The sequence below is a fragment of the Cervus elaphus genome, chromosome X (assembly GCF_910594005.1).
Source record: "Cervus elaphus chromosome X, mCerEla1.1, whole genome shotgun sequence".
NCBI lineage: Eukaryota > Metazoa > Chordata > Mammalia > Artiodactyla > Cervidae > Cervus > Cervus elaphus.
Genome location: NC_057848.1, coordinates 93,409,642 through 93,425,061, shown reverse-complemented (window position 1 = coordinate 93,425,061; position 15,420 = coordinate 93,409,642). Strand labels below are relative to the sequence as shown.

At 37.4% G+C, this 15,420-nt stretch overlaps 1 pseudogene; it reads right to left on the bottom strand.

Moving 5' to 3' along the window:
- Positions 1 to 11,840: 11,840 nt before the first annotated feature.
- Positions 11,841 to 12,445, bottom strand: LOC122690414 (annotated as a pseudogene).
- Between the last annotated feature and the right edge of the window lie 2,975 nt (positions 12,446 to 15,420).

The window sequence follows — 15,420 nt, the reverse complement described above, 5'->3', positions numbered from 1 at the left end:
TTATTTATTTTTTTTTTTGTAGTGTCTTGTTGGCTTTGATGTAGATGTAATAAAGATCTCATCAAATGACTTTAGAAGTGGCCCCTCTTTTTCAATTTTTGAGAAAATTTTGAGGAAGATTGATGTTAATTCTTTAAGTCTTTAGGAAATTTTGTCAGTGAAGCTAGCATACCCAGGAATTTTCCTTTTTTAGTTTTTAAAAGCAGATTTTTCATTATGGATTCAATATCCTTGCCAGTTATAGATCTGTACAGATATTCTATTACTTTGTGATTAAGTATTAGTAGATTCTGTGTTTCTAGGAATTTGTCCATTTCCTTCATATTGTACAATTTAGATTATACAATTTAAATCTTAGTACTTTTTAATGTATTTTTACTTCTGTAAAGTTAGTAGTAAGGTTGCCTCTTTCATTTTTAAAAAAATTATTTATTGTTTGACTGTGCTAGGCCTTCATTGCTGTGTGTGGGTTTTCTCTAGTTGAAGTGATTGGGGGCTGCTTTTCATTTGGTGTTCAGGCTTCTCATTGCAGGAGCTTTTCTTGTTGCAGAGCCCAGGCTGTAGAGCACCAAGGCTTCAGTAATTGAGGCACAAAGGCTCAGTAGTTGAAACTTGCAAGCTCTAGAGGGTGGGCTCAGTAGTTTTGGCAAACAGGTTTTGTTGCTCTGCTGCATGTGGAATCTTCCTGGACCAGGGATAAAACTGGTGTCCCTTGAACTGGCAGGTAGATTATTATCAAATGCACCACCAGGAAAGTCCTATCTCTTTCATTTTGATTTTAGTTATTTGTGTCTTCTCTGTTTTTCCTTAGTCAATATAGCTAAAGGTTTGCCAAGTATCTTGATCTTTATCAAGAATCAACTGTTAAATTCATTTATTTTCTCTATTGCATTTCTAATAAATATTTACTTTATTTCCTCTCTACTATTCACTATTTTCTTCCTTTTGTTAGCTTTGGGTTTGATTTGTTATTTTTCACTTTCTTAAACTGAAAAGTCAAATAGTTGATCTGAGACCTTTCTTGTTTTGTAATATAAGTGGTCACAGCTACAAAACTCCCTCTCAGGACTGATTATGATAAGTGTCATACATTTTGATATGTGGAATTTCCATATATTTGCCTCAAGATATTTTAAAATTTGGTTTTAAATTCCATGTTTATGGATTTTCCAAATGATCTTTTGCAGTTGATTTATAGTTTATTAATTTGTAGTTACAAAAGATAATTTTATGAATTTATTATTTTTAAATTTATTATAGCTTGACTTGTAGTATAATGTATTGTCTATACTTAAGAATAAGCAATGTGCAAATTAAAACAAATGTATATTATGCTATTATTGAATGGAGTGTTCTTTACTCAATGTTAAACTCAATTGGTCTATAGTGTTTTTCTCTGTTGATCTAGTGTATGCTTTTCTATCCATTATTGAAAGTGGAATAATGAAGTCTCCTACTATTATTGTAGAACTGTGTGCTTTTTTCCTTAGTTCTGTCAAGAATTGTTTAATGTCTTTTAGAGCTCTGATATAGGACATACATGTATAATGTTATATCTTACTTGTGATTTGTGTTGTATCTAATTTGTGGCTTTATTGAATATGCCAAAGACTTTGACTGTGTGGATCACAACAAACTGCAAAATTCTTAAAGAGATGGGAATACGAGACCACCTGACATGCCTCCTGAGAAATCTGTATGCAGGTCAAGAAGCAACAGTTAAAACCGGACAAGGAACAACAGATTGGTTCCAAATCCAGAAAGGAGTATGCCAAGGCTGTATATTGTCACCCTGTTTATTTAACTTATATGCAGAGTACATCATGGGAAATGCTGGGCTGATGAAACACAAGCTGGAATTAAGATTGTCATGAGAAATATCAATAACTTAATATAAGCAGATGACACCACCTTATGGAAGAAAGTGAGGAGGAACTAAAGAGCCTCTTGAAGAAAGTGAAACAGGAGAGTAAAAAAGCTGGCTTAAAATTCCACATTCAAAAAATGAAGATCATGGCATCCAGCCACATCATTTCATGGCAAAAGATGGGGAAACAGTGAGATACTTTATTTTGTTGGGCTACAAAATAGCTGCAGAAATTAAATAACTCCATGAAATTAAAAGATGCTTGCTCCTTAGAAGGAAAGCTATGACCAACCTAGACAGCATATTAAAAAGCAGAGACGTTATTTTGTCAACAAATGTCTGACTAGACGGACCAAGTTCCATCTAGTCAAAGCTATGGTTTTTCCAGTAGTCATGTATAGATGTGAGAGTTGGACTATAAAGAAAGTTGAGCACTGAAGAATTGATGCTTTTGAAATGTGGTGTTGGAGAAGACTCTTGAGAGTCCCTTGGACAGCAAGGAGATCCAACCAGTCCATCGTAAAGGAAATCAGTCATGAATATTGATTGGAAGGACTGATGCTGAAGCTTAAACTCCAATGCTTAGGCCACCTATTGTGAATAACTGATTTATTTGAAAAGACCCTTATGCTGGGAAAGATTGAAGGCGGGAAGAGAAGGGGACACCAGAGGATGAAAAGATTGGATGGCATTACTAACTCAATGGGCATGAGTTTGAGTAAATTCTGGGAGTTGATGATGGACAGGGAAGCCTGGCGTGCTGCAGTCCGTGGGGTCGGAAAAAGTAGGACACGACTGAGCGATTGAACTGAACTGATTTGTGATTTGGCTCTTTTATCATTATGTAATACCTTTCTTTTTCTCTTGGATGGCTTTATTCTATTTTTTACATTAAATCTCCATTAGCATATCCACCCTGCAACATTTTTTTTTATTGTTTGTGTAGAATATCTTTTCCCATCTTTTCATTTTAAACATATGCATGTCCACAGATCTTAACTGAGAACCTTATAGGCAGCATAAAGTTCAATCTTTTTTATCCATTCTGTATTTTTTTTTCCATTCTGTATTTTGACTGTGAAATACAGACTATTTGCATTTAAGATAATTACTGATATGGAAGTATGTAGTTTGCCACTTTGTTTTCTTTAAGTCTTACAGATGACCAGATTTATGGCCCAGGATGTGATCTATTCCTGAGAAGGTTCCGTGTACACAAATCATTCCAGTCATCTTTTCTGACCACAGTGCAGTAAGATTAGATCTCAATTACAGGAAAAAAATTGTTAAAAATTCAAACATATGGAGGCTAAATAACACGCTTCTGAATAACCAACAAGTCATAGAAGAAATCAAAAAAGAAATCAAAATATGTATAGAAATGAATGAAACTGAAAACACAACAACCCAAAACCTATGGGATACTGTAAAAGCAGTGCTAAGGGGAAGGTTCATAGTGTAACAGGCTTACATCAAGAAACAAGAAAAAAGCCAAATAAATAACCTAACTCTACACCTAAAGCAATTAGAGAAGGAAGAAATGAAGAACCCCAGGGTTAGCAGAAGGAAAGAAATCTTAAAAATTAGGGCAGAAATAAATGCAAAAGAAACTAAAGGAATTTAGAAAGATGGTAACAATAACCCTATATGCAAAACAGAAAAAGAGACACAGAAGTACAGAACAGACTTTTGAACTCTGTGGGAGAAGGTGAGGGTGGGATGTTTCGAAAGAACAGCATGTATATTATCTATGGTGAAACAGATCACCAGCCCAGGTGGGATGCATGAGACAAGTGCTCCGGCCTGGTGCACTGGGAAAACCCAGAGGAATCGGGTGGAGAGGGAGGTGGGATGGGGGATCGGGATGGGGAATACGTGTAAATCTATGGCTGATTCATATCAATGTATGACAAATTCACTGAAATGTTGTGAAGTAATTAGCCTCCAACTAATAATAATAATAATAAAAAAAGAAACTAAAGAAACCATAGCAAAAATCAACAAAGCTAAAGCTGGTTTTTTGAAAAACTAAACAAAATTGACAAACCATTAGCAAGACTCATTAAGAAACAAAGAGAGAAGAACCAAATTAACAAAATGAGAAATGAAAATGGAGAGATCACAACAGACAACACTGAAATACAAAGGATCATAAGAGACTACTACAAGCAGCTCTATGCCAATAAAATGGACAACTTGGATGAAATGGACAAATTCTTAGAAAAGTATAACTTTCCAAAACTGAACCAGGAAGAAATAGAAGATCTTAACAGACACATCACAAGCAAGGAAATCAAAACTGTAATCAGAAATCTTCCAGCAAACAAAAGCCCAGGACCTGATGGCTTCACAGCTGAATTCTACCAAAAATTTAGAGAAGAGCTAACACCTATCTTACTCAAACTCTTCCAGAAAATTGCAGAGGAAGGTAAACTTCCAAACTCATTCTATGAGGCCACCATCACCCTAATTCCAAAGCCAGACAAAGATGCCACAAAAAAAGAAAACTACAGGCCAATATCACTGATGAACATAGATGCAAAAATCCTTAACAAAATTCTAGCAAACAGAATCCAACAACATATTAAAAAAATTATACACCATGACCAAGTGGGCTTTATCCAAGGAATGCAAAGATTCTTTAATATCCACAAATCAATCAATGTAATACACCACATTAACAAATTGAAAGATAAAAACCATATGATTATCTCAATAGATGCAGAAAAAGCCCTTAACAAAATTCAACACTCATTTATGATTAAAACTCTCCAGAAAGCAGGAATAGAAGGAACATACCTCAACATAATAAAAGCTATATATGACAAACCCACAGCAAGCATCACCCTCAATGGTGAAAAATTGAAAGCATTTCCCCTGAAATCAGGAACAAGACAAGGGTTCCCACTCTCACCACTACTATTCAACATAGTGTTGGAAGTTTTGGCCACAGCAATCAGAGCAGAAAAAGAAGTAAAAGGAATCCAGAGAGGAAAAGAAGAAGTGAAACTCTCGCTGTTTGCAGATGACATGATCCTCTACATAAAAAACCATAAAGACTCTACCAGAAAATTATTAGAGCTAATCAGTGAATATAGTAAAGTTGCAGGATATAAAATTAACACACAGAAATCCCTTGCATTCCTATACACTAACAATGAAAAACCAGAAAGAGAAATTAAGGAAACAATACCATTCACCATTGCAATAAAAAGAATAAAATACTTAGGAGTACATCTACCTAAAGAAACAAAAGACCTATACATAGAAAACTATAAAACACTGATGAAAGAAATCAAAGATGACACAAACAGATGGAGAAACATACCGTGTTCATGGATTGGAAGAATCAATATTGTCAAAATGGCTATTCTACCCAAAGCAATCTATAGATTCAATGCAATCCCTATCAAGCTACCAACGGTATTTTTCACAGAACTGGAACAAATAATTTCACAATTTGTGTGGAAATACAAAAAACCTCGAATAGCCAAAGTAATCTTGAGAAAGAAGAATGGAACTGGAGGAATCAACCTGCCTGACTTCAGACTCTACTACAAAGCCACAGTCATCAAGACAGTATGGTACTGGCACAAAGACAAAAATATAGATCAATGGAACAGAATAGAAAGCCCAGAGATAAATCCATGCACCCATGGACATCTTATCTTTGACAAAGGAGGCAAGGATATGCAATGGAAAAAAGACAACCTCTTTAACAAGTGGTGCTGGGAAAACTGGTCAACCACTTGTAAAAGAATGAAACTAGAACACTTTCTAACACCATACACAAAAATAAACTCAAAATGGATTAAAGATCTAAATGTAAGACCAGAAACTATAAAACTCCTAGAGGAGAACATAGGCAAAACACTCTCCAACATGAATCACAGCAGGATCCTCTATGACCCACCTCCCAGAATATTGGAAATAAAAGCAAAACTAAACAAATGGGACCTAATGAAACTTAAAAGCTTTTGCACAACAAAGGAAACTATAAGTAAGGTGAAAAGACAGCCCTCAGATTGGGAGAAAATAATAGCAAATGAAGCAACAGACAAAGGATTAATCTCAAAAATATACAAGCAACTCCTGTAGCTCAATTCCAGAAAAATAAATGACCCAATCAAAGAATGGGCCAAAGAACTAAACAGACATTTCTCCAAAGAAGACATACAGATGGCTATCAAACACAGGAAAAGATGCTCAACATCACTCATTATCAGAGAAATGCAAGTCAAAACCACAATGAGGTATCATTACACGCCAGTTAGGATGGCTGCTATCCAAAAGTCTACAAGCAATAAATGCTGGAGAGGGTGTGGAGAAAAGGGAACCCTCTTACACTGTTGGTGGGAATGCAAACTAGTACAGCCGCTATGGAAAACAGTGTGGAGATTTCTTAAAAAAACTGGAAATAGAACTGCCATATGACCCAGCAATCCCACTTCTGGGCATACACACTGAGGAAACCAGATCTCAAAGAGACACATGTACCCCAATGTTCATCACAGCACTGTTTATAATAGCCAGGACATGGAAGCAACCTAGATGCCCATCCGCAGATGAATGGATAATGAAGCTGTGGTACATATACACCATGGAATATTACTCAGCCATTAAAAAGAATTCATTTGAATCAATTCTAATGAGATGGATCATTATACAGAGTGAAGTAAGCCAGAAAGATAAAGATCATTACAGCATACTAACAGATATATATGGAATTTAGAAAGATGGTAATGATAACCCTATACGCAAAACAGAAAAAGAGACAGATGTACAGAACAGACTTTTGGACTCTATGGGAGAAGGCGAGGGTGGGATGTTTCGAGAGAACAGCATGTATATTATCTATAGGGAAACAGATCACCAGCCCAGGTGGGATGAATGAGACAAGTGCTCGGGCCTGGTGCACTGGGAAGACCCAGAGGAATCGTGTGGAGAGGGAAGTGGAAGGGAGGATCGGGATGGGGAACACGTGTAACTCCATGGCTGGTTCATGTCTATGTATGACAAAACCCACTGCAATGTTGTGAAGTAATTAGCCTCCAACTAATAAAAATAAATGAAAAAAAAAAATAAGTCTTACAGATGTTTTGTCCTTCATTTACTTGTGTTCTGTTGATATTTTTCATGACAAGCTTTGATTCCCTCATTTAATTTTGTGTATAGTTCATAGTTTTCCTTTTGATTATCATGGAGGCTACATATAATGTCATAAAGATAGATATGAGAATCTATCTTAAATTGATACCAACATAGTTTTAGTCATGTACAAAATCTGTATTCCTTTAGAGCTTACCTGCTTACTTTATTCTACTGATATAACACATTATATCTTTGTATATTGTATTACTATTAACAGACTTATAATTAATATATTTGTAAATTTGTAAATAAAAGTGGAGTTATAAGAACAATTTATAATAATGATTTTTATATTTGTCTTTGTGTTCAATTCTACTTTAGAAGTTTATATTTTTACTTCATGTATCCTTCGATGGTGCAGGGGTGGCCAAGAGGAGCTACCCTACATCCAAGATCAGGGGCTGTGGCTGAGTGAGGCTACCCCACGTCCAAGATAAAGAGTGGTGACTGCACTTTGCTGGAGCACTGTGAAGAAATACCCCACGTCCAAGGTAAGAGAAATCCAAGTAAGATGGTAGGTGCTGAGAGAGGGCATCAGAGGGCAGACAGACTGAAACCACAATCACAGAAAACTAGACAATCTGATTACACGACCACAGCCTTGTCTAACTCAATGAAATTAAGCCATGCTGTGTGGGGCCACCAAAGACAGATGAGTCATGTTAGAGTGGTCTGACAGAATGTGGTCCACTAGAGAAGGGCATGGCAAACCACTGCAGTATTCTTGCCTTGAAAACCCCATGAACAGTATGAAAAGGCCAAAAGGTAGGACACTGAAAGAGGAACTCCCCAGGTCAGTAGGTGCCCAATATGCTACTGGAGATCAGTGGAGAAATAACTCCAGAAAGAAGGAAGGGATGGAGCCAAAGTAAAAAGAACACCCAGTTGTGGATGGGACTGGTGATAGAAGCAAGGTACGATGCTGTAAAGGCCAATGTTGCATAGGAACCTGGAATGTTAGGTCCATGAATCAAGGCAAATTGGAAGTGATCTTTTCCTGCCAAACAGGAAATGGCAAGAGTGAACATCGACATTCAAGGAATCAGCGAAGATGATGGACTGGAATGGGTGAATTAGCTCAGATGACCATTATATCTATTACTGTTCACAGGAATCCCTTAAAGAAATGGAGTAGCCATCATAGTCAGCAAAAGAGTCTGAAATGCAGTACTTGGATGCAATCTCAAAAATGACAAAATGATCTCTGTTCATTTCCAAGGCAAACCATTCAATATCAAGGTAATCCCAGTCTATGCCCTGACCAGTCATGCTGAAGAAGCTGAAGTTGAATGGTTCTATAAACACCTACCAGACCTTCTAGAACTAACACCCCCAAAAGATGTCATTTTCATTATAGGGACTGGAATGCAAAAGTAGGAAGTCAAGAAACACCTCGAGTAACAGGCAAATTTGGCCTTGGTATATAGAATGAGGCAGGGCAAAGGCTAATAGAGTTCTGCCAAGAGAATGCACTGGTCATAGCAAACATGCTCTTCCAACAACACAAGAGAAGACTCTACACATGGACATCACCAGATGGTCAACAATGAAATCAGATTGATTATATTCTTTGCAGCCAAAGATGGAGAAGCTCTATACAGTCAGTAAAAACAAGACCTGGAGCTAACTGTGGCTCAGATCATGAACTCCTTTTTGCCAAATTCAGAATTAAACTGAAGAAAGTAGGGACAACTACTAGACCATTCAGGTATGACCTAAATGAAATCCCTTATGAATATACAGTGTAAGTGAGAAATAGATTTAAGGGACTAGATCTGATAGACAGAGTGCCTGATGAACTATTGACAGAGGTTCGTGACAATGTACAGGAGACAGGAATCAAGATCAAGACCAAGAAAAAAATGCAAAAACGCAAAATGGCTGTCTGAGGAGACCTTACAAATAGCTGTGAAAAGAAGGGAAGTAAAAAGCAAAGGAGAAAATGAAAGATATACCCATTTGAATGCACAGTTTCAAAGAATAGCAAGGAGGGACAAGAAAGCCTTCCTCATCGATCAATGCAATGAAATAGAGGAACATATTAGAACGGGAAAGACTAGAGATCTCTTCAAGAAAATTATAGATATCAAGGGAAAACTTCATGGAAAGATGGGCTCAATAATGGACAGAAAATGTATGGAACTGAAAGAAGCAGTAGATATTAAGAGGTGACAATAATAGACAGCAGAACTCTACAAAAAAAGTTTTCATGATGCAGATAATCACAGTGGTGTGATCACTCACACTCAACTAGAGACAAAACATCCTGAAATGTGAAGTCAATTGGGCCTTAGAAAACATCACTATGAACAAAGCTAGTGGAGATGTTGGAATTCCAGTTGATCTATTGCAATTCCTAAAAGATTATGCTGTGAATGTGCTGCACTCAATATGTCAGCAAATTTGGAAAACTCAGGAGTGGCCACAGGACTGGAAAAGGTCAGTTTTCATTCCAATCCCGAAGAAAGGCAATGCCAATGAATGCTCAAACTACTGCACTATTGCACTCATTTCACACACTAGCAAAGTAATGCTCAAAAATCTCCAAACAAGGCTTCAGCAATATGTGAACCATGATCTTCCAGATGTTCAAGCTGGCTTTAGAAAAGGCAGAAGAATCAGAGATCAAGTTGCCAACATCCACTGGGTCATCAAAAAAGCAAGAGAGTTCCAGAAAAAAAAAAAAAAAACATAAATTTCTGCTTTATTGACTATGCCAAAGCCACTGACTGTGTGTATCACAATAAACTGGAAAATTCTGAAAAAGAGGGGTATACCAGACCACCTGACCTGCCTCTTGAGAATCCTATATTCAGGTCAGGAAGTAACAGTTAGAACTGGACGTGGAACAACAGACTGGTTCCACATAGGAAAAGGAATACCTAAGGCTGTATATTTTCACCCTGCTTATTTAACTTATATGCAGAGTACATCATGAGAAATGCTGGGCTGGATGAAGCAAAGCTGGAACCAAGATTGCTGGGAGAAATATCAATAACCCAGATATGCAGATGACACCACCCTAATGGCAGAAAGTGAAGAACTAAAGAGGTTCTTGATGAAAGTGAAAGAGGAGAGTGAAAACATTGTCTTAAAGCTCAACATTCGGAAAACTAAGATCATGACATCTGATCCCATCACTTCATGGGAAATAGATGGAGAAACAGTGGAAACAGTATCATACTTTATTTTTTGGTGCTCCAAAATCACTGCAGATGGTGATGGCAGCTATGAAATTGAAAGATGCTTACTCCTTGGAAGGAAAGTTATGGCCAACCTAGACAGCATATTAAAAAGCAGAGACATTACTTTGTCAGCAAAGTTCCGCCTAGTGAAAGCTATGATTTTTCCAATAGTCAGGTATGGATATGAGAGTTGAACTATAAAGAAAGCTGAGAGCAGACGAATTGATGTTTTTAAACTGTGGTGTTGGAGAAGACTCTTGAGAGTCCCTTGGACTGCAAGGAGATCCAACCAGTCCATCCTAAAGGAGATCAGTCCTTGGTGTTCATTGGAGGGACTGATGCTGAAGCTGATACTCCAATACTTTGGCCACCTGATGCGAAGAGCTGACTCTTTTGAGAAGACCCTGATGCTCGGAAATATTGAAGGAGGGAGGAGAAGGGGCCGACAGAGTATCAGATAGTTGGATGGCATCACTGACCGAATGACCACGAGTTTGGGTAGACCCCGGTAGTTGGTTATGGATATACAGAACGGTATATTCAGTTCAGTCAGTCAGTTCAGTCACTCAGTCATGTCTGACTCTTTGCGACCCTATGAATCACAGCATGCCAGGCCTCCCTGTCCATCACAAACTCCCGGAGTTTGCTCAAACTCATGCCCATCGAGTCGGTGATGCCATCCAGCCATCTCAACCTCTGTCATCCCCTTCTCCTCCTGCCCCCAATCCCTCCCAGCATCAGGGTCTTTTCCAAAGAGTCAGCTCTTCGCATGAGGTGGCCAAAGTATTGGAGTTTCAGCTTCAGCATCAGTCCTTCCAATGAACACCCAGAAATGGAATATTACTCAGCCATAAAAGGAATGCATTTGAGTCAGTTCTAATGAGGTGGATGAACCTAGAGCCTATTATGCAGAGTGAAGTAATCCAGAAAGGAAAAGATACATATTAGATCAGTTCAGTTCAGTTCAGTCACTCAGTCGTGTCTGACTCTTTGCAACCCCGTGGATTGCAGCATGCCAAGCTTCCCTATCCATCACCAACTCCCAGAGTGTACTCAAACTCATGCCCATCAAGTCAATGATGCCATCCAACCATCTCATCCTGTCGTCCCCTTCTCCTCCTGCCTTCAGTCTTCCCCAGCATCCAGTCCTTTTCAAATGAGTCAGTTCTTCCATCAGGTGGCCAAAGCATTGGACTTTCAGCTTCAGAACCAGTCTTTCCAAAGAATATTCAAGACTGATTTCCTCTAGGATTGATTGGTTGTATCTCCTTGCAGTCCAGTGGACTCTCAAGAGTCTTCGCCAATACCATAATTCAAAAGTATCAATTATTCGGCACTAAGCTTCCTTATAGTCCAATTCTGACATCCATACATGACTACTGAATAAACCATGGCTTTGACTAGACAGATCTTTGTGAAATATTGGATAGTAATACTTATATACAGAATCTAGAAAGGTGCTGAGGAAAAGCATCATCTCTACACTGTGATAATGCAGATTTTTTAAAGTATTCATCTTACAAATTGTTCTGCAATCCAAATATACAATAGCTCAGAAAACGATGTTTAGAAAACAAAAGCCAGTGTAAAAAGACAGCAAAACAACTAGAACAGTAAGGTTTTTTATGGCTTTGATTTTACAGTTTTCTTACTGCATCATTGATGTCATAAATCTATTCCTTCAACTAGCTCTACTGCTCAAGATGTAAAGAAATATTTTTTTAAATTTAATTAATTTATTTTAATTGGAGTCTAATTACTTTACAATATTGTAGTGGTTTTTGCCATACATTGACATGAATCAGCCATGGGTGTACATGTGTTCCCCATCCTGAAACCCCCTCCCACCTCCCTCTCCAAATCATCTCCTGACTTCATTTCACCTTCTGGATCCTTTCGCATTTTCTAATATCGATTAAGACTTTGCCTTTAAAGCCTTGAACACTAATATGCTTTTTTTTTTTTTTTTTCCCCCGATCTGAAACATGCTACCATCTCTGTTGCTGTTGCTCTGCTTGGAAAATGACAGAGATTTTAAAATTTCACCAGTCTTTTGCTTCTTTACGCCTTTTTCTGGGGCAACTTGCTTTTTCCTCTTTAACTTTTTGTCAACTTCACCATCAGAATTGCTGTCAGAAGAGCTTGAAGAAACAATTTCCTTTGACTTAGGCTTTGTTTGGTTCCTGTAGCTGAACTGACTCTGCTCTCTCTCAAGGGAGTTGACTGTTTCTGGATTGGGCATTTTCTTGATTCTCGTAGATCAAGAGCTTCTACTTAACTATTCAAGTCAGATTTATTTATTTTTTCAATATTTTGATGGGGGAACAATTTCTTGGCACTTCTTTGTTTACCATTTTGCTGTTGTCACTCTTAAGAAATATGTTTTATAAGCTAAAGAAGTGCTTGGTGTGAGTTTCACTTTTCCATTAATAATAGATATATTAATCAATGGCAAAAAATAAAATATTAATAACATACAAAACAGGAAAGCTTGTCAAAAAAGAAGTGAGGAGAAGATGAGGAGGTGATTTTCAATAAAATTACCACTTTACAGGCATCTGAACTAAGAAAGAAAATTGCATATTTCTATGAAGGGAAAATAATTTTCTTTCATTTTATTCTTCGAACTTCTTGTTCAGGGGTGACCACTACCAAACAGAAAACGTCATGCCATAATAAAATATTATCACATACTCACCAGAGTATTTGATAATACTGTAGAGTTTTATGATGTGATTTGGAAAAAAATCAGTTCTAGACTTAGGAAAAAGATTTTGTTCAACCTAGAGATCAGTGACTCTCAAATGGAGAATTTTCTACTAAGGGAACATTTGACAATGTCTAGAAACATTTCTGGTTGCCATGGCTGGTGGAATGGGTTGCTTTTGGCATTTACAGGGAAAAGGCAAATGATTCTTCTGTTGCTTTCTGCCATGCACAGGGCTTCTTCACCCTGCAAAATAACTATCAGTCAAAAATGTTGTTAGTGTTAAGACTGAAGAACCATTTTTTAATGCTAAATTATAGCTAGACTGTAAAGTTCTTGAGGAAAAAAAATGGGTACATAATTTTCTAAGCCCCAATATCTACATAGTGGTGCTGGATACATATCAGGATTGAGATAAATGAGTCAATCTCAATTGTTCCAATTTGACTAAACTTCAAATCATTCTCTCAATATGCACATGTCTTTCTTTCCTAGAGAATGTTTTGAACAATAATTTCCTTTAAATAGAGTTTTCTGTACCCACAGTCCTTGGGGATTTTTATTTGTTTATTATTAAGATACAAAGGCTTCCCTGGTGGCTCAGTTGGTAAAGAATCCACCAGCAATGCAAGAGAGGTGGGTGTGATCCCTTGGTCGGGAAGATCACCTGAAGAAGGAAATGGCAATCTGCTCCAATATTCTTGCCTGGGATTCCCATGAATAGAGGAGCCTGGAGGTCTGCAGTCCATGGGTTAGCACAGAGTCGGACCTGACTTAGCAATGAATCCACCATTAAGACACAAATCATATGTCATAAATTAACCAACTTGAAGTTGATAGCTAATGGTTATTAGTATATCACAAGATTGTGCAACCAGAAATATATTTAATGATATAACATTTTAAACAATCCCAAAAGACACCCTGTAATTATTAGCAATCACGGTTCTCCCTATTCTCAGACCATGACAACCACTAATGTTCTTTCTTCCTCTATGAAATTACTTGGTCTGAACTTTTCATAAAAAGTGAATCATGCAATTTTTGTCCTTTTGTGCCTGGCTTTTTTCTTTCAATTAACTTAGCTTTGACTAGAAGGAACATTGTTGACAAAGTAATGTCTCCGCTTTTTAATATGCTGTCTAGGTTGGTCATAACTTTCCGTCCAAGGAGTGAGTGTCTTTTAATTTCATGGCTGTTGTCACCATCTGAAGTGATTTTGGAGCCCCAAAAATAAAGTCTGCCACTATTTCCACTGTTTACCCATCTATTTGACATTAAGTGATGGGACCAGATGTCATCTTCTTAGTTTTCTAAATATTGAACTTTAAGTCAACTTTTTCACTCTCCTCATTCACCTTCATCAAGAGGCTCTTTAGTTCTTCTTTGCTTTCTACCATAAAGGTAGTGTCATCTGCATATCTGAGGTTATTGATATTTCTCCCAGCAATCTTGATTTCAGTTTGAAATTTATCCAGCCCAGCGTTTCTCATGAGGTACTCTGCATATAAGTTAAATAAGCAGGGTGAAAATATACACCCTTAACGTACTCCTTTTCCTATTTGGAACCAGTTCTAACTGTTGCTTCCTGACCTGCATACAGATTTCTCAAGAGGCAGGTCAGGTGGTCTGGTATTCCCATTTCTTTCAGAATTTTCCACAGATAATTGTGATCCACACAGTCAAAGGCTTTGGCATAGTCAATAAAGCAGAAATAGATATATTCATCTAGAACTCTCTTGATTTTTCAATGATCTAGTGGATGTTGCCAATTTGATCTCTGGTTCCTCTGCCTTTTCTAAAACCAGCTTGTATATCTGGAAGTTCATGGTTCATGTATTGTTGAAGCCTGGCTTGGAGAATTTTGAGCATTACTTTACTAGCATGTGAGATGAGTGTAATTGTGTCATAGTTTGAGCAATCTTTTGCATTACTTTTCTTTGGGATTGGAATGAAAACTGACCTTTTCCAGTCCTGTGGCCACTACTGAGTTTTCCAAATTTGTTGGCAAATTGAGTGCAGCACTTTCACAGCATCATCTTTTATGATTTGAAAGAACTCAACTGGAATTCCATCACCTCCACTAGCTTTGTTCATAGTGATACTTCCTAAGGCCCCCTTGACTTCACATTCCAGGATGTCTGGCTCTAAGCAAGTGATCACACCATCTTGATTATCTGGGTTGTGAAGATCTTTTTTGTACAGTTCTTCTATGTATTCTTTCCACCTCTTCTTAATATCTTCTGCTTCTTTGAGGTCCCTACCATTTCTGTCCATTATTGAGCCCATCTTTTCATGAAATGTTCCCTTGGTATCTCTAATTTTCTTGAAGAGATCTCTAGTCTTTCCCATTCTGTTGTTTTCCTCTATTTCTTTGCATTGATCACTGAGGAAGGCTTTCTTATCTCTCCTTGCTATTCCTTGAAACTCTGCATTCAAATAGGTATAACTTTCCTTTATCCTTTGCTTTTCACTTCTTTTCTTTTCACAGCTATTTGTAAGGCCTCTTC